Consider the following 19,854-nt stretch of genomic DNA (forward strand, 5'->3'; position numbering starts at 1 on the left):
TCTCCTCTGTCCCTATCTCATTTCTCCTCCTCCTCTGCCACAAAACAACCCAATTGTGAAGATGCTGGCTCGAACAAAAAGACCCGGGGCTCAATAGAGGTTATGCAGGTGCTGTACCAGCTTTGGCATTCTAAAGGAATGTCTAGACCATAAACATGAAAAATTCCCGTCAGCTTCCAAGCACTCGCGGCCTCAATCTCTAATAAATATAACGAGATCACAGGCTGTCTGTTGGGCTATGGACCTCAGGTTAGGGTCTACAATAGTGAATCCTCTCATTCCTCACTGAATTCCTCAATTTGCCATATTTCATCAGTCTGGGATCCTCAGTGCATCCCAGAGCTCATTTTGTGATGAAATGTTGTAATTTACTTTCTTGGTCGAGCCACATTTTTACCCCACCTACCTCGTCTACTTCTATTGCAGTTCCTGATTTCCTATATTCTCTCAAATTACTTCTCGGGTCTCCATGATAGAGAGTGATAGCAAGTTCTCTTCTGTGTAGAAGAGAAGTGATAGTGAAAAGAGAAAAAGGACACACAGTTGCAGCAATTTGTTTGAATTACACAGAATGCTGCTGAAGAGTGTTTTGTTTTTCACATGCTGATGATGACAAAGCACAGAAAAAGTTGCTGCGAATGGATGCAAATTTTATTTTAAGATGGCAACAATCACAGTTTCACCTATGTGGGGGAAAAAAGTAGCTTATTGTTAAATCACCATAAAATGAAATGTGAATAACTGATTTCTCTGTAACAATATCTTCAATTATTGGCAATAACATAAACCTAAAGGGTTGTTCATTATCCAGGGAAAAAATGACTAAATGTGATAAGAATAAAAATAAATAAATTCACAAGAAACCTAAAAACTGAAATGGACCTAGATGAAGAGGCGCAACCATTTTTTTCATGTAATAAAAATAATTTCATTATTGTTTACGTGATATTGGCTAAATTTAAGACCTACTTTATCTTATCATAAACAATTTAAACCTGTCCTGCCCCCTAACATAAAATAAAGTCCAGTGGGAGTCATTCTATTAATCTGGACTGGAGTGGTGGAGCAGCCCACTTAGAGCAGGTGCTTCTTTAAATACTGATGGATGCTCAAAAGATTCATTGTGTCACCTGCCAGTATGATTCAGCTTTCCTCCCAGGTAAGACTATGGAAGCAGTATTTAAATAATTTTTATGTTAGTCTGCTCAGAGCTGGCCGTAGTCAAACATGATAATGATGACAGGAAGCCAGAAGTGCCAAACTTTTGTTTGTACTCCAGCATTCCTGGGACCTGTAAACTCAGAGCGTGAGCGTTTCTTGGAGGATGCAAAAATATGCTGATCTGAGGTAACTGAGGAGCAAACTTTCTGAAAAAAAGTGAAATACCTGCAGTTTGCAGAAATTCGCCTGATTATTCTGTTTTCTTCACACTGGAAATTCCATAAGATCTTGCAAGAAATTGCTTTCTGGCCTAGTGCTCCTGTCCTTTCAAATGTTCATGACATTCAAATTCTTACAAGTGCTTACAAGGCACAACCTGCATTTCAAACTTTAAAAGTTACTTTAAAATAAATGCTTATTGTGCACTTATGAGCTTCAGTTTGTCTATTTTCAAATAATGACTCAAGTGACCCTATCTTGCTTGGAAGGCTGTATTTTATTTATTTATTTTTTTAAATGTGGGATCATTTTTAACAGTTTTATCGTCAGTAACTCAGATTTAAAGGAGGAGAACCCCAGTTTGACAATGGTAACCCTTTAGAGCTTAATTCAGTGACACTGAGGAAATTAAAGTAATCAACTGAAGAGTTTATTTAATGGGAGAAAAAAAAAGCAGAGAAGTTTTTTCTGCTTTTGTTTGGGGCTTTTTTTTTTTACTTTTTATTGCTAAACTTTCATATTAAACTTAAGAATCCCTGATATATATTTTAAAATTGTGAATTGTAACAGTCTTTTCAGTGTCTGGATGCTGTTAGCTGAATGTATTGAACATAGAGGCTGAACTCGTTTTTCAGTGTTAAATAGTTGGCTCGTTAGCGAAACTGTTGTTTTGATGTCAGATATTTGCTCTTTAAACATCACTTTGATATTCAATTGTTACAAACAGTAATATGTTCGTAGTTTTGTATATGTGGTTTATAAAGATCACCCATCATATTCGTAAAGATGAAGATTTTCTTTAAAAAAAGACTCCCTTTTTTTGCTAACTGTGGTTGCATCAGTGTGGCATCATCCCGTCTCTGCTGAATTGTCTTCCTAACAACACCCATGCTCTTCCTAAACTGAGGAGTTGACAGTCTGAAGTCACTTTCATGGCTTTTTTTTTTCCAACAGCATCGGCAGGTTGGTGACTGTCGGGTGTTGAGAAAAAGAGACGATTCGAAAAATGGCAAAATGTCATATGTTTCATGCTTTGAAAGAGTTAAGCGTTCAAAATGTCCTTGATCTTCACATATAGCCCAGAAAAAACATACGAATTGACTTAAGATGTGCAACATTCATGCCAGTACCAAAATGACTTACTAACTTCATTTGACTTTAAAGTTTTGCATTGTCCTTACTTTTAAACAGCACATCCTGTCTGCAACACACCGCATGCAAAGCTTTTTATGCTTTCAGCTGCACCCAGTGTTTCAGTGTTATGTAACTGTTCTCCAGTGTGTCAGCATTTGGCACCAATTAACCAGGTTTATTTGTTCGTGTGCCTATTGTGCCTAGTGAGTAAAAGTGTTTCTGAATCCACTGTGGAATTGTGAGTGGGTTTATTGACCGTGAAAATTGTGATTCCAGTTTGATCGTTTAACATCGCTGCATTAAATGACTGCTGTGACTTTTTATGATAATTACAGGATTGTAAAATTTCACACCCACTATAGAAGCAAGACACCTATGCAAGATGTTACAATGGGCTTTTCAATAAATAGCTCAAAAAAGCTCTCCCAATGTAACAGTTTACCACTATGGGAGTTGTTAAGAAATGTTAAGTGGTGAATCGCTGGAGTATCCTTTATTTTATTATCTGTTAGACTGCATTTGTGTGCGATGTGATGCATTTAGCATTGTTTTTCTGATTTATAGGTGTCTTCTGATCAGCAAGGAGGGCAAAACATTAATTTTCAAGCTAAGCTTTGGCTGATAAACAGAGTTGATGAGGTCTTACAAAGACCGAGTACTTTGAAGACCCTGGCTTATCAGCAGCAGGTAGGGTAATGACAAATATTTCTAAAATAAAATATTTTAAAGGAAATTTTACAGACCGAATTTCATAAAATGCTTCCAATTTGATTCAAATTTTCTTCATATAGCGTCAAATAAAAACAACAGTCGCCTCAAGGCACTTTGTACTGTAAGGTAAAAACCCTACAATAATAGAAAGAACACCCAAAAAAAATCAAGCAACACTCCCCTCCTCTTGGTCACAGTGGGAAAGAAAAACTTACTTTTGAAAGGAAGAAAAAAAAAAAGTGCCTCTTCTTTCTGCTCCCATCCCTACTCATGTTTATTGCCACTTGACAGACTGTTTATTCTTGTAACAGATCTGATCTTGAACTGTGTGTTGACTTGACTATAAATTAAATCCTAAGCATTAAATCCTGAGGTCAAACACTCAGGTTAAACACAAACTTAACAACGTAATGTATGCGATACAGTGCAGTGAGGAATGCTCAGACCTCTACATTGGAGAGACCAAACAGCCACTCCATAAATGCATGGCACAACATAGAAGAGCCACCTCGACAGGACAAGACTCGGCTGTCCATCTGCATCTAAAGGACAAAGGTCACTCTTTCGAGGACGCCAATGCTCACATTTTGGACAGAGAAGACAGATGGTTTGAAAGAGGAGTGAAAGAAGCCATCTATGTCCACTGTGAACGACCGTCTTTGAACAGACACCAACTGTCTGTCATCTATAATCCAGTTTTGAGATCCCTTCCCAGACGCCTTGACACCCACTCACAGCCTGGGCCGTCTGACCTTTGGAAATCACATAATAGGGTGGGGCTAGGTTTCACAATAGTTTCACCCCAAACCTTGGCTGATTGTGACCCACACCCGTTTTCACTCCTTGGCTTGTGTGATTAGGTAGAGGATCAATAGGGGGTCCATGACCCCCTTGGGGAAAACTCACATAGGGCTTAAAAATCTGTGACTTTCCACCAGTTGCTCTTAGAACTGAAGAAGCTTCTCGGATGAGAGGTGAAACGTCTTCAAGCAAATTAAGGGAGTCCAGACGCTTTTCTATCCAAGCTCCTTAGACTGTATATGATAAAGTGACTGTGACATTTTCAAATATGAAATTACTGCAATTCTAAGGGTTTCCTATAGAGGTTTTTCAGCTTTGACCATCAAAAAAGAAAAGAAAGAGTTTTGTATTGCCTTCCATCCAAACTTCAGTGGACTCACCTTACATCGTATGCTTCCTGCATTAACCAAAATAGCAAGTTCAGTAACAGAGCTGCACTTTCAGACTGTGAGAACACAAAATAAAGCAAGCAAAGGGCAGTAACAGTTAAAAAAAAAAAAAAGTTAGCCCATATACACACCCAACTCCAGATCATTTGTCCAGGAATTAAATAAACAACGTTTAGTACATCTTTGAGGTGCATATTGAGCAGTTACAGTAAAGATCACAGCACAGGTTTTGAGGACTGAGCTCAAGAGGCAAAGCAGCATATGTGGTCCCAAACAGGGTATATGGGGAAATCGAACAGCCAGCCTGCTCAGTATGAACGTTATCTTAAAGTGCCACTCCTCCCTGATTATTATGGAGCTGAGACTTTTCCCCTTAAGATAATCTATATGCTGAAGATTGAAATGACTGAGAGAATTGTGGGCTGAAGTGACATTTTTAAGGGTCAGCCATAAAAGAAGAGGAATTTCTGAGCTAGAGAAAAATCATTACTCTCCTGGTCTATGCTCCCTTATCATGCTACAACAGCCGCACGGCTTAGAAAGAGAAAGAAACAAATGCAGAGTTGAAGAAAGAGCCTTCTTGTGTTTTTATGCACGTCAGGTGTTGAGGCTGTAGCTCAAATATCATCTCACCAGTCCTCCTTCTCATATAAATTACTAATTTAAGCCAAAAATTTTGAAGCTGCTTGTACAGGAAAATAAATTTGATGCCACAGATACAGCTGAAATCAACAGAAATGAACATCTACAGTAAGTTAAGCAGTGTGGGTCATAGTACAAACTCCATTTGTAAGCCAAAAAAAACCCCACTATGTATATTTATGCATCAGAGGCCTCAGGAGTTACTACATCTCATATCATGGATTTCAAAAAACAAAAAGAGAAAAGCATCTCTTCATCTTCCAAGCTAATAAATCACCTGTGTAGTTTCAACAGAATCCACACTACACGCAAGGAAGCTAAAGGTATGAGACAAACAAGAAAGAGCCTTTTCCATCATTCTTTTCTGAGGCAGGCATTGCTTTGCCTTTAGGCAACGCTTTGTCTTTTCCTTTCTTTCCCACATCTGACAATCCTCGAAGGATTGGTGTGCATGAAAAAGTAAGGATCTGATTCAACTTATAGCATACTGCTATGCGTACAGTCTCTCTGAAAGACACTCACACGCGACAGCTGTGTGAGAACAGCAGGCGACTTCTATTTGTGATAAAAACATTTTAAAAAGCATACAGTTATAATGGTATGCCACAACAGAGCATCGTGTCATTATGGATTCACTGTGCGCAATTCCCTATCAGTGGCAACTCCAAACAGAATGGCACATTGGTCATGGCAGTACATGCAAGCTATTTCTCACTTGAACCTTCTCATTAGCTGCCCATGGTAGTGCAGGAACTGATGCTTAGAAACTCCAGGGAATGGTTTTCATTTGCACATTCCATGTTAGCTTCTACTCTGTTCAGTGGCTCGGTTTAAAAAAATCGTGTGAAATGACAGTTCAGCCACAGGTTCCTCTCTCTGCTGGATAACAATCACTTTTGGGATGTGCACAGATCATTTAGCTCCAGGCTAGGTCACCTCCATCCTATATACATAAAGCTTTAATCTGACTTCACTGGGAGAACAGGTCACCTTTACTGTCAAACTCTCTTTATCTCTGGAATAATGCTGGGAGGAGTTTGGTTTGATGAGATATGAAGGCACATCTTTGAAGTATTTCAAATGTAGGTAAATTAAGGTATTTCATTATAGCTTTTTTTAAACCTGAAAAGAGAAACAATTTTAAAACGTGAGGTTTTTCAGGCTTCCGAGAGTGTTAGATGTATTGAGTTTACATTTCTAACAACCCGTCTAACAAGTCTGCAGTTATCTAAAGCAAGAGTTTTAGATAAAGATTAAAGTTGCGTTTAGAAAAGAAATTCAGCATATGGTCAGGCTGGCAGGTGGAAATTACAAAATACCTCATACCTCAAAAGAATTCAAATTAGTACAGAAATATGCAATCAGTGAAAGCTCTGCCCACGGCTCAAACAGCATCCGTGCAACAGGTCAAGGGTTTGAATCCAGGCAAATGCCGTGGTTGTTCGCAGGAAAACAACTACAGTGCAGCAAAAACAAGCTGCAAACGGAAACATCAAACATCAAAATGCAATAGGGCCATATCATTTGTAATGCAAATGTGACATGTTTTAAAGCATTATGTTTATGGATCAGGTTAAAATACTGCAGGTAGGGAGCTAAAAATTTATTAAAAGTAAAAAAGACAGTGGAATATAAAAGAGGAGGGAGGCACTTGTCCATAAATAGCAGACACTGCAAATAACCTACTTGGAGTGCCTTTAATTGGCACCTTTTGTCAGTCACTTTGCTCTACAACTTCACATCTGTTACAAACAGAAACCTCTGTAAAAGATAATTAGTGTGGTCAAGATAGTCTGCAGCAGGTCAGATTAATGGCAGTAAACAGCACGACCAGGTTTTGTCTGGCCAGCAGGAAAATTTAGTTTGTTGCTTCCAGCTGTTTGTAGGAGTCTTTTTTCTGACCTTATTACATACGAGCAGTTATCATATGCAGAATTTTGCAAATTTACCCATGTTGCAGCAGTAACCTCTAACTCCTAATGAAGACAGAATGGATCTAACAATACTCCCAGAACCCCACGACCTCTAACAGAAATTGACAAACAAAACTTTACATGTGTGTAATTAAAATCTGTTTCCAATATGTACTCGGTCTGATCCATCAGTATCAAAGCAATTACATCAGTATTTAGTACATAGTGACATAAGGACATAATGACAGGCATTACAGCTCATCTGAGCTCATTAGTAGATGAGTTTTAGTTCAGCTCTGTTTTGGTTTTCACCTCTCTTTTGCCAAATCTTTCATTATGTTCAGCAGGTTGTTGCATATGTTGCCTGTGTACTGCTTACTACTGGCAGGTTTTGCAGAGTACGTTAGTCCCATTTTTTTCATTTAAATTAGCTGCCTGCTAAGAGAGCAACAAACTTGAGATAAAATCACAATGACATTTACAATACTTTACAGTTAATTTATGACAAATGGACTGACGGTGAAGAGAAGACACACACAGTCTTTGTTGGCTAGACTATTTGTGATGCAGTTGTGCCCAGTGTCACATTTACAAGTTCTTTTACATTGCTTCAAATATTGGCTCTGACACAAACGTGTCTCATTTTGTTAAATGCCTGTGGTGTTGAGACCCTCCAGTCCTCTTTGTGCAATCCACCCAGGTTTTGTGTTTTTCTGTCTGTCCTCTACACTCTCTGTGTTTTACTTGTTGTGTCTGTGCTTGAGGGCGGGAGTCAACCTGGGTTCCCTCCCTTGTCACCCGCCTGTTCCTGATGAACTCATCCTCCACCACTTTAAGGTAGTGGCTGGCTTTCAGTCTTACCTGGATCGAACTACTCTATTTCCTTCTCTGGTGCATGGTGAGAGTTTCCCCGAGATTGAGAAGTATTTCTGTGTGGATTTTACCTTCCTCCCTGGCCCCTGGACCATCATTACTCCTTTCTTTGTTTTTGTATTTGTGCTTGTGTAAAATAACCTGTTGAACTTTTTAAGACAAAGTCCCACGTTTGAGTCCTGCCCTGCCACACTAGCCGTGACACGTGGCCTTGACTACTCTCTCTCCTCATGTCGCTTCCTCGCCTTTCTGCTAGTATCTCTGGTGGGAGGATCTAGGACATGAGGGAGGAGTCGAGAAAAGGAATAGGTTGAAGAGGTTGTAGAGATTGGGAAATGAGAAAAGGGGGAATCACAAAGGAGGAAAGACAGATAGGAAGCAAAAGCACAGAAAGGGAAGTAAAACAAAGACAATTATGCATAGCGAAGAAAAGACGGGGAAATATCCTGGAAACAATTACACAAAATATTAGAAGCATAAGAAAAGACTATCAATAAAATAAAAATAGGCCCCAAAACTCAATAAAAACTAAATAAAAACTTGGGAAAACACGACACTACAGGGATACCATATTAATGGACTGTAGTTGATGTCTAGGTGTATTCACTTGTTCTGGCTGTCATGGTATGAGGCATATCTGTTGCTTTAACTGGAATATGCCCCTGCACCAGCAGCCCAGCCTTGTGGGCTTTATATTCATAACCATATCCTGGCTTGAAGATAAGTGTCAAACACTTTGACAGTGTGTCAAGTAGAAGAACCCAGTGTGATGAACTCCCACACCCCAAAGACATACCATGCACCTTTCATCTTTGTGAAAAAAATCAATAGTGTGTGTCTGCTGTGAGTTTGCAGCTTCCTGAGTAAACCATGGGTGAGTCTAAATGGGTGGACATTTTTTTATGTCGTGGCTAGGGACAGTACAGTTGAATCAATCCCCCACCCCCAGGCACAGAACAGCCTCGGGCTATTAGATGGGAGCTCTTACTGTCAGACCCCAAGGGTTAACAGTGTTGACAACAGCACTCGAGCACTTTGAATCAGATGCTCAGATTAGTCTTTATACTGTTGTGTATAACTAAGTTCAGCTAAAATGTTGAGGAAAGGCTAACAATTAGCATGCTAATCAGTGCTGTCAGAGCTTCACTTTGTACTCTACTCTTGCTGACATTATCACAGCACAGCAGAATTCATAAAGCATGTTGGTCAGAGCCTCAGCTGCTGCCATAGCTTCAGTGCAGTAAGCTCAAGCAAGACTTTTGGATTCTCCAAATATATACACTAACAGTGACTTAATTGCATTTTGACTTTTTGGAGAAAGTGTGACGAAATCCAGAGTAATCTTGAGAGTCTCGTGGATGTTTACAAGGTGCAGTGAACAGTTCATATGCTGGTCAATTTTTTTCTTTCAATGGCACATATTTTTGAAGTTTATAATGAGGGCACGGGGGGAACGATACTAATCTAGCAATACAGATCAAATAAAAAACAAAGAATGTAGCATCATATGAAAATCCAGTTAGAATTAAAAGAGTCACTGAGACAGCTGTGCATAAAAAAGCCTTGCTGCGTTTACTTCACCCGGTGAAACTATCCCAGCTGCTCTGTCACAGTAGAAAGAGGACCTAAGTGTTAACAGTGTGTTACTCATTCAAAACCAACTCTGCCAGTGAAAATCCCATTACCCAACAATGTATTGTCCAGGTGTTCCAGTAAAGCCTCCAAAAATCTGAATTACTGAAGTGATTTTTAGAGAATTAACAATATAAAAGAAAATAACTGAGGAACGTGGGGGAAGATTGTGGAGACATTTAAAATGTAATCATACACTGAATCGTTTTCACCAAATGAATTCCTTCATAGTCTTTACTGCATCTATTACATGTGCAGTGCTGGGGTCATTACTCAAAAGAAGTAATGCAGTACATTACTTAATTACTAATTGGAAAAAAGAATGAATTACACTTCTCGTTACATTACCTTCTCATTAATCTGAAAAATGACCTGAAACACATTTATATATATATATAAACCTGGGGCTGCAGCTACACACACCAAAACAGAGCCCTATCTAATGAAGACACACATACAATCTTTCTTTTAGTATTTGCATATGAACAAAAAAATTACAACACATAGAAAATTTGAATACCAGCCCAAACAAACCAGACTTCAAAGTGTGTGTACTTTGGAAACATGTAAAGGTAGAAACAGAGGCTGCAGTCCTGCAAACCTGACTGCTCATTACTGCCTTTGTGGCCTGTTGGAGTTCAGCATCTGGCTGCTGATGATTGCAAAGAGCCAAATTTTGATATGCACACTTTGTATTTGATCATGCTCTTGTCCTTGCTTGTAATGAAAATAAAAGTAATGTCCATGTCTCTATTGCTCAAAAGTTATAGACCAATGCACTTGAACTTAAACCAGCAGATTACAATACATGTACACAGCATGAGAAAGGAATATGTGTTTGATTTTTTTCTTTATCTTTTTTCAGATAAGTACAAGCTTTTGTAACACAAGTAAAAACATGATCGTAACTGTAATGTAATTACTGAGATTAGTACAGTAACATGTTAAAGTATTGCATTACTGAAAAAAAATAAGATATGATCACAGTAACACGTTAGTTTGGAACTAATTACACCCAAAACTGGATATGTGTGTGGACAAACATGCAGCTTATGCAGTTGGCAGAGGTATATAAAACAGATTATCATAGTTGTTTTTGTGTGGCAGAGCATTTAGCAGCAACAGTTCAAGACTTTCAAGAGCTGATAGATGCGGTGCACTTATAATTTGTGCTCTCATAACATCAAGCAAGCGGTGACCAAAAGTCACCTTTACAAACAGCCTCTTCTGGCATAAATAATGGCCCAGTGCAGCATCCACTTTTTCCAGTCCTCAACCACCAATGGAGTGGTTTGGGACTGGATCACCAGATTCTGCTGTTGACAAGGTCAAGCATCCTTGTGTAACTCTGACCAAATTTCTCACAGTGCTCACTCCAGCTCCTTGCATGGCTCACTGCCATTGGTGTGGATTTATTTATTTGTTTACTTATTATGGACTATTTCAAATTAATGGAAGCTAATGACTGCCAAGCAGGTAGAACAGAGAATTTTGGAATATGCTTTGGAAAATGTTTGACAGCACTGTGTGCAATTTCTAGTTAATGGGCCAAAATATGCAAAACCACTTGTGCATTTTTTTAAATTCACAAGCCTGCTTCCTTATTAGTGCAAACAACATCATCACATTCTAAAGATGTGTTGACATTTCTATTAAACTTTTAGTCAGCAGTTTGCATTTATTGCCTCAGGATTTGAGGCACATTCTGGGTACATAAACAATACATAAAACAAGCATCCAATATTCCCCACTCAATACTGGAACAGCTGTGGAAGAATATGCGATACATGTTTAAAAATACATTCTATGACACTGGAAAATGATTTCTGTTTTAAAATATGTAACAGAATCATATGATGATTACAAAGAAATGGGTATGGCAATAAAGCTGTAAGGTGGGGGTATATAATTCAGAGCAAAACTGATTAATTCCAGATCCAACAAAAACACATGAATTTATTCTTTTAAAATAATAATAATTTTCTTTCTTTGAAAACAAAGAATTAAAGATCGTCTAACACCACATAAAGGTATTTTGTAAGCTAGGGGTAATATGAAATAGTTTGGAAAAGCATAAGATAAGAAAAAGAAGACTTGGGCAACTTCAAAAGGTGGCTTTCGTGGCCTTATGTAAAAAGGTGTGGCTACACCTTATTACATAAACATTGAAAAAGCAGCAATATATCGAAAAATCTATACATGCCAAGTTTTCAGATAATAGCTGTTGGGAAATCACCTTGTTGATGCAAAAATACTATTTTATGCCTGTCAACCTGTTTGTGAGGCTTTATTCTTAGATTCAGATGAAGAAACATAGAGAAATTACATGTTTTCTGACAGGCTGCTAATAAAAACGTGCCTAAAGAAACAATTTAAAGTGAGCTTTGTGCTAAGTTGTCTCTTATGTAGAGACATGACACTCTTTCATCTCTTGAGTAGGATGCCTTTTTTATGCTTGAATAACTCACGGGTCAGTGTTAAGCGGCTTAACAAACAAACCAAAGGAAACACAAAACATTCTTCTGAAAATGGTTTGGCTACTTTTTCACTTGTACCTATGTCCACAGAAAATCTAACCTTCAGAAAGCCTTGAGAACTAATGCTCGAGATCACTTTTAAAAATTATGTGCTTTTACAAGTTTATGATTGGTAATCTTCACAGCTATCTCTAGGCTGGGTGTGGTCAGTTAGTCAGCAAGATATAAACCAATCAAATCAATAATTATTGTCAAATGCTGCCATGAAAGAAAAGTATGATTTAATGAAGACTTGAAACAGTTTTCAACCAAGTCCTCAGATCAAATGGAAGATCATACCATAAACACTGCTATATCTGGTGTAAAAGTCCTGCTCGATGTATTTTTCTCACCACATTTATCAGATCTGTAATTCTACAATCGCGTGCATTAGTGTGTCTGATTCGCCATTCAACAGGAGAAAGGATTTTTAAAAGGTAGTGTTAAAACAGTGTGGCTGAATAAAAGATTGACTTGAGTAGTAAAAATGTGGCATCAAAGACACGTGTTTATCACAGCAGCAGTCATGTCACGGCTGAATAAAGAAAATCATTGTGAAGTCACACAGGAAGCCATCTGTTCAGACAGCATCTGCAATTTTCCCCAAACGTTTTAGCTGGGACACAAGCAGGTGGCAGGTTCTTGACAAAGTATCACCGTGTGATACTTTATAATTGCGACAAAACTTTTCAAATCGAAAAATCTCCCATTGAAAACGTGAAGGCAACATTTATGTGTCTTCACCAGCTTCAGCGTTTTCTGTTTTTAATTCATACAAATCCTCCAATTGTCTCCTAGCTGTTTTCCGCAGCCCGCTCTAATCTCCTTGGCACGCAATTATCGATTTTTATCTGTAATTTGTCTTTTTCTTCAAATACTTTGTCCTTGTCTTGTCTCTTATCCCCTCTAATAGAATTCTGAAGTTACCCATTAAGGTGCTCTTGTTTTTCCGGTTGTTATCTGATGTTTCTAGCTGCCTCTCTGCCTTCACATGTGCTTCACTTTTTCCAAATCAGCTTGCCGTTTCCTCTCAGATTTCTATTCTTTTTCTCGTTGTTTGACGTAATCCGTGGTATTCAGTCTGCGCTTTCCCTGTCAGTCTGAACATTTTGTGCCAGTGGCTTTCACTTTCCCATGTGTGCCTCAGCTGTTCCACTTTCCTGCTCTTCTGGTCCTGACCTTTAGCACACACTAATAGTTATTGCCCAGAAGGTCATTTCTATTTCCTCATTTTGATTTGAGGGGTTTTTTAACACCTGGATTTTCTCCCAGGTAGCTCTTAGTTAACAAGGAGGAGCAGAACATCTTAGTGCCTGCCAACATGCTCAGTAAGCCCTCCTAGGTCGAGGTCTTAGATTTGATTTTATCCCAGTCCCTCTGATTATTGGGAGACATTTTGGTCCGTGCTTGTGTTGTAAACTAAGAAAAAGAAAATGATGTAGCAGTGACTGTAGCGTATTTTATTTTTCCTTTTCTTTTTTTATTTCACTGAAGTTATGAAAACCAGACATGAGATTCCTTTTAATCTGATATGATTGTTGTTCAATTGTTTTTCATATCTGCTGCACAGAGAGATTAGTGTGCCTGGTATATTGTACAGCTGACTGCTAAATTGCAATGAACACCCAAAGTCACACATCTCTGCCCTTTTTCTTTTTTTAAAGAATAATATCCCACTGGTGGAAATGGCAGTTATCAAGCTGTGCCTGTTCAGCAAAACTTTATGTACATGGCAGGAACTCATTTAGGAATAACTAAACTCCCATTTTATGATCTGTATCAGTTATGTAGTTAACTCATTTTTATTGCAGTATATCTGTATTATTATAATACTGTGATATCCTACATATTGTGTCTTCTTTATGTATTGTCTTAAATGTCCTGCACAGTTGTTTGGTCAGAACAGATACACTCAGCAAGACAAAACAGACAATTGGTGCAGTGTTACATTTACCAAGACTTTACAGCAGGGGTCCCTAATCCCAGTCCACGAGGGCCGGTGTCCCTGCAGGTTTTAGACGTGTCCTTGATCCATCACAGCTGATTTAAATGGATAAATTACCTCCTCAACATGTCTTATAGTTCTCCAGAGGCCTGGTAATGAACTAATTATGTGATTCAGATGCCTTGACCCAGGGTGAGATCTAAAACCTGCAGGGACACCAGCCCTCGCGGACTGGGATTGGGGACCCCTGCTTTACAGGAACGAGACAGTAATGTTCACATCCCTGCACAGATTGCTTCTTTTTGTTCTTCAGTTTTTCTTTTAAGACATGTGATTCAAAAGCTGCGTTTCACAATGACCATGTCCACTAAGAGTCAGTAAGGCGGGATAGATACCCTGTGCCTATGCCATTGTCATCGTCCGCGATTAGGCTTGTGCAGTAGTGTGTCTACGCTGCCCTGCACTAATAAGTGAAACTGAGCTAGTCATGATGGCCTTGGAGCTGATAAGTAATTCATGTCAAATGTCAAAATACCTGGACATGGAATTTTTGTGTTGAGTAATTTTAAAGATGAGGTTTAAAGAAATGGGAATAAGGTTTTCACATGCATAAAAACCAGACACATTTCGCTGACATCAGTGTTTAACATTCGGTACTTTGCTTTAGATTGTGTACTACCAATATCAAAATGTTAATCTACAGATCTGCATTTCAGAGAGTCCTGATTACAGGATGAATAACTCATGTCAGTGTACTGATGATTTAAAAAGGCATTCAATTTGCAATTGTAAGAATATAAAAATAAGTTACAGACATGGGTGGCTTATTATACTGAATAAAACTGTTGCTGAAGGGTTTTTTTGGACTGAGAAGTAAGCTTTTTAGCTTTGGCTTTGAATTGCTTATCAACACCAACTTATAGTGCATTATTGCACTATTGTTGAGCAGCTGAAAATGCCTAATAAAACGTCAGATTTTCAGACAGAGAGGCTTTTTCACCCCCCAAAAAAGGGCAGGTCAGAAAGGGATTTTTCAAAGTCAGAAATGTCAGCACTTGGGCAGGTAATCACCGAGTTGCTGTTATGAAGCGACAGCTCCACCAAATGCAGCTGAATACATTGTTGCCATTTCATAGATGGCACCATCAAAATCTTTACTGAAATGGGGCTTTGAGTGAATTTTGAAAGATAAAAAAAAGTGCAGAGGATGAAGCAGTTGAAGTAACAAATAGCAAAAATTTAAAAAATGTAATCGTGGTACTGGAACTGAAGTTCATAAATGTAAAGAAAGGATGAATAATGTATTCCAAACTTAAAATATGGTATTACTCTGTGATACAAAAAACAGAGGTCGCTGGGGGATTTGTCACTGTGCATGCTCAGATATGTGCTGAAGTTCATTCTAATGTTCAAAAAAACATTTGAGTCAAGACCCCAATAAGACATGGAGAGAGTTAGACATAACTTAATTCTCCTCCTGATTGGTGTTTGTGGCAAACTGAACTCTTTCAGTAGTGTGTCACAGAGAGAGAGAGAAAATTTAAAGCCAGCAAAATGAGTGTTAAAGATCCAGTGGTAACTACGTGACACCTTAAGGTTAATAATATCCAAGTGAGAATTTACTGCAATGTCAAAAAAAAAAAAAAAAAAAAACAAGTCGTGTGCGCACATAGCCAGCAACACAAACCAAAAGCATAACTCCTCTGAGAAGTGACAAACAAAACAACATGATCTCCAAAAATCTCATGCAAGCAGAGGAAAAACAGGACCCCAGGGCTCCTCTACTGTATACAGGCTGCCATAGAACTTTTATAATAGCTGCCAGTGCAGCTGACTGCTTTACCATCTGTCTGGACAATGAAGATGACGTTACTTGAGTAAAACTAATGAAAATAATGATGTGTGAGGCTGCAGTGACACATTGTAATATGTTGACTGATTACTCGGGATCTCTTCCGCAGCAGTGGTAATATCTTTTCCCTGTAGCACTGACAAGGCAACAAAAAGCAGCAGTGACATCCCTCCTTACGAGCGCCTCATATCTGCAGTTAATGTGGTGAAACATTTACTTCATCTTTGCTGCGATGCAGGCATCAGCGTTGTTAACAACAGACATTGTTGCAGGCTTGATTGTCAACACATTGAAAACTTACAGAGTTAGGGTTAGCTAAAAATTACGTGTTTGTGCATGAAAGTGATGGAGCAACTTCTATGAGAAAAGCTCCTTTTTTTACTTGCAGTAGGGAAAGTGTGATTATTATAATCATTAGTACTAACAGATGCAAAATATCACACGTTTTATCAAGGCTAACCGCTTTACCTTCATAATCTCTCAGTGTCAGGTCAAATTAGCTTGTTAGCTAGCTTGTTAGTATTCTACACTTTTTAGCTAACTGAAGGGTGTTAGATACTTGAAACTTCATATTTATCACCAATATGTTTTGTAGGCTGAACAAAAATCAATCAAGCTGACATTGTGTTGTAGTGAATGACTTACCTGAGAGACTGGAGTGTGCCATTTTCCACACAAATGGATTTTGACGAAGGTCATTTCACAGAATTCTCATTATTTCTTTTTAGCAAGTCATTAGTTTTTCTAAAAAAATAAATAAATTAAAGGGTTGTTTTTGCCTTGAAAATTAGTGCACCCAGCCACTTGTGTTCTCTCACTTCACTTGAGTCTTTGCTAATGGAAAAAATTCAGTTTTTTTTTTTCACTATGCTGCGGAAACAGCTCTGGGTAAAGCATACCCAAAACTAAACGATTAATTCTTCATGATTTTCTATTCTACTTCAAATTCAAACTCATTTGATAGAAATAAAACACAGAGCATAGCTGATAACTTCAGCTCAACTCCTTCATTTACCTCAGAATTACTAGTCGTCAACTCGACCACCATATGCTCTTAACTCACATATCATTTATATTAATAAAGAAATACTGAGTGCTATAAAATTGGAAAATGTATTCTTTTAAAAAAGGTTTAATGGTAAAAGTTTAGCTGACTGTCTTTTATACACTACAGGTTTAATTTTAAAGTTGACAAACTTCATATAACTCGCTTGAAGTTAAATGTAATTAGTCTGTGTTTTTTTTTTTTTTAAGTCTTATTAGATTTACTTCCACCTCCAGCAGAACTTCTCTTCTCAGACATCAAGAGGAACAATAGGTTGGCTGAGTAGTCTCCCATATGAGTTAGATTCCTCAACACAGACCAGAATCTAAGAAAGACGATCAAACAGAGACACATGAAAGAAGGTGGTTTAAGAATTTAAGAGATCCTGGCTTCATCCAAAAACTGATTCTGCAGGATACCTGTACTACCCAGTGGTAGGCCACTATCTCCCCCTATTGGAGATACACCGGTTTCACTGGAGAACATGATCAAATAATGTGCAGCAGACCTTAATAAACTAATATATTGCCTTTAAACTGTAGATTAGTTTATAGATTGCAATTTGCAGCAGCCACACTGAAGTGTGAAGAGGTGGTTGCAAGAGTGTAACTGCTATAGATTTAATAAATAAATGAATTTTAGCATGCACCAGTTTAAAGCAAAGTAAACCCCTATATATCAGGCATGCCAGATGCTTATTTGAATTCCAGCCCATGCCTCAGTAACCCTTGAAGCACTAGCATAAGAGGCTCTCATGAGAGCCAGGTGGGAGAAGTGCTGCAGGCCTCCAACCTTTCTCTAACACTAAATAGATGACTTCAGTTCAGGTTAGGGGCGGAGAACTGTTCCGAATAGTTAATGTTTCCTGCAAATATGTGGAAGTCTAAGAAGGGGTCCTCTGACATTTTGTCTCGTCTGAAGTGTTTTGTTTTTATTCCACTGTTACTTTGCAAAAAGGGACATGTGGTTCATGAAGATATTTCATGTATCAACCATGATGCAAAAACACCAAGATGGTATAACAGTTTTAGGTCTGCATTAAAGATTCATTATAATATTTCCTGCTAGAGGCATCAAGCACTAACATGCCAGGGTTAGGATATTAATGGTTAATCTTATGTACATTAAAAAAGAACCTCATGTACTAATTTAACACTACAATAAACAGTATTATGATTGTTGTTAGGAAAAAGCAATAGAGAGACACTCTGGCTTAGCAAATCTCTAAATGTCCAATATTATGCCTCACATAAGCTTTCTCTTTTCAGCATTAAACTTCATAGACTTGGTGGTATACATGTGCATGCACTGCGTGGACACACGGTGTCTTCTTGCACAGGGTCGCCGCCTCAGGTCTCGACAGAGAAAGTGGAAGGAGACATACTGCCAGCCACCATCACACCCCCTCACCCAGCAGTGAGCTGATTACATTTAGCTATAGCCTCTAGCTCATTTCCTACTAAACTCCACATCTCAACAAAAAAAAGAGCCCCAAACTACAATGAGCTGGAGCTCTCGGAGGTTAGAGGGTGATGCAGCCTGATGGAAAAATCAATAATGACCCATGGGATCAGCAGGCGACAGGACCTGATGTAGACTTGGAATTTTTGTTTTAACATAGGAGTCAGCTACCATGAATAAGCTTTAAACAGTGAATCCGAAACTCCAAGATAAGCATATTACACTATAATTAAGTCACAACAAATTCTAATAATTTCCCCCTTTAGCGAATTGCAAAATATATGATCCCGAGCGCATTTTTTTATAAAGATAGATTATGTGTTTGCCTTGAAAGCATCTACCAAACTCTAACCTGTTAACTGGCCATCAGTTTAGCATCTAAAGTTTAATGTGTGGTCCAAAAACAGCTGGGGATTGTGGAGCACGCAGAACTAGATAAACAGCCATAGTAGGGTCACCAAGAAATACTGACCACACTGACCAGCAGAGGACAGTCTCATCCTACATGGTATCAGGAGCTCAAAGTGGGAGACTGTTCTCTGCAAGTGTTCAATATAATCCCCTAAAACATTATTCCTCAAGTTGTCATGTGTTATTTTTCTAATAAGGTATCTACTACTGTACAAGTAGCACCTGGCACATACACACTTTGTTTGATTGATATTCAGCTTCACATGTTAATGCTTTACACTTTGCCTTGGTTAACCTTTTATTCACTGTAATTAGTATCAGTAGTTTGCAGTCAATCAGTGGGAACATTCCTGAAAAAAGTGCTGGTGTATGTTTTTAAGTGATGAGAGCACATCAAATAAAATCAAAGGCACACCACTGCATAGACTGAATCCATTATTCCTTTGGAAGTTGCTCGTGCGTTCTTTAAAAAATAATCTAAGACTATCGAGATAATTTAAGGAAAGTTGATGCCTGAAAAAAATCTTCCACTTTCTTTGATTAAGAAAGATTTTCATTCTAGATATTTGAAACTTTCAGTGAAGCACGGCATCAAGGAGAAAGAAAGAAGATGAAAACTGTGCTGATAGCTACTGAACCTTTATGTCCACAGACATAGGTAACTGAGTTTTAATTTGACAACACTGATTGATTTTGGATCTGTGAAACATCCTAGATTTATGATTAATATATTTACAAAAAGTTAAATAACATATGTGCCATGTGGTATTTTCAAATTACAAAGGTTAGTCATTTCTGTATACCTGCTCAGGGAGTAAGAGGCTGTACAAATACAAATACAGATACCAAGTCTTATACTGTACAGTGAATAATCATTTAAAGAAATTCTGAACTGTTGATGTTTGACTGAGGCCTTTAGAGTCTGTATCCAATAGCGTTTCCATCCCACAAACCAAATCCCCCTCAAGTATCACAACAACAGCAGTGAGGAGATGTTCTCAACTTGTTTTTTGTGTCTGAATCCACCTTTGAAGGGGACAACTGGAGAAATGTTGAGTAAGTGCATGTGGAAAAACTACTAAAAAAAGCAGGTTAGAAAAAAATAACTTACTAAGCAGGCAATGCAAACTCAAAATGTCTCACCAAGGC

The sequence above is a fragment of the Pelmatolapia mariae genome, linkage group LG9 (genome assembly GCF_036321145.2).
Source record: "Pelmatolapia mariae isolate MD_Pm_ZW linkage group LG9, Pm_UMD_F_2, whole genome shotgun sequence".
NCBI classification, from domain to species: Eukaryota; Metazoa; Chordata; class Actinopteri; order Cichliformes; family Cichlidae; genus Pelmatolapia; species Pelmatolapia mariae.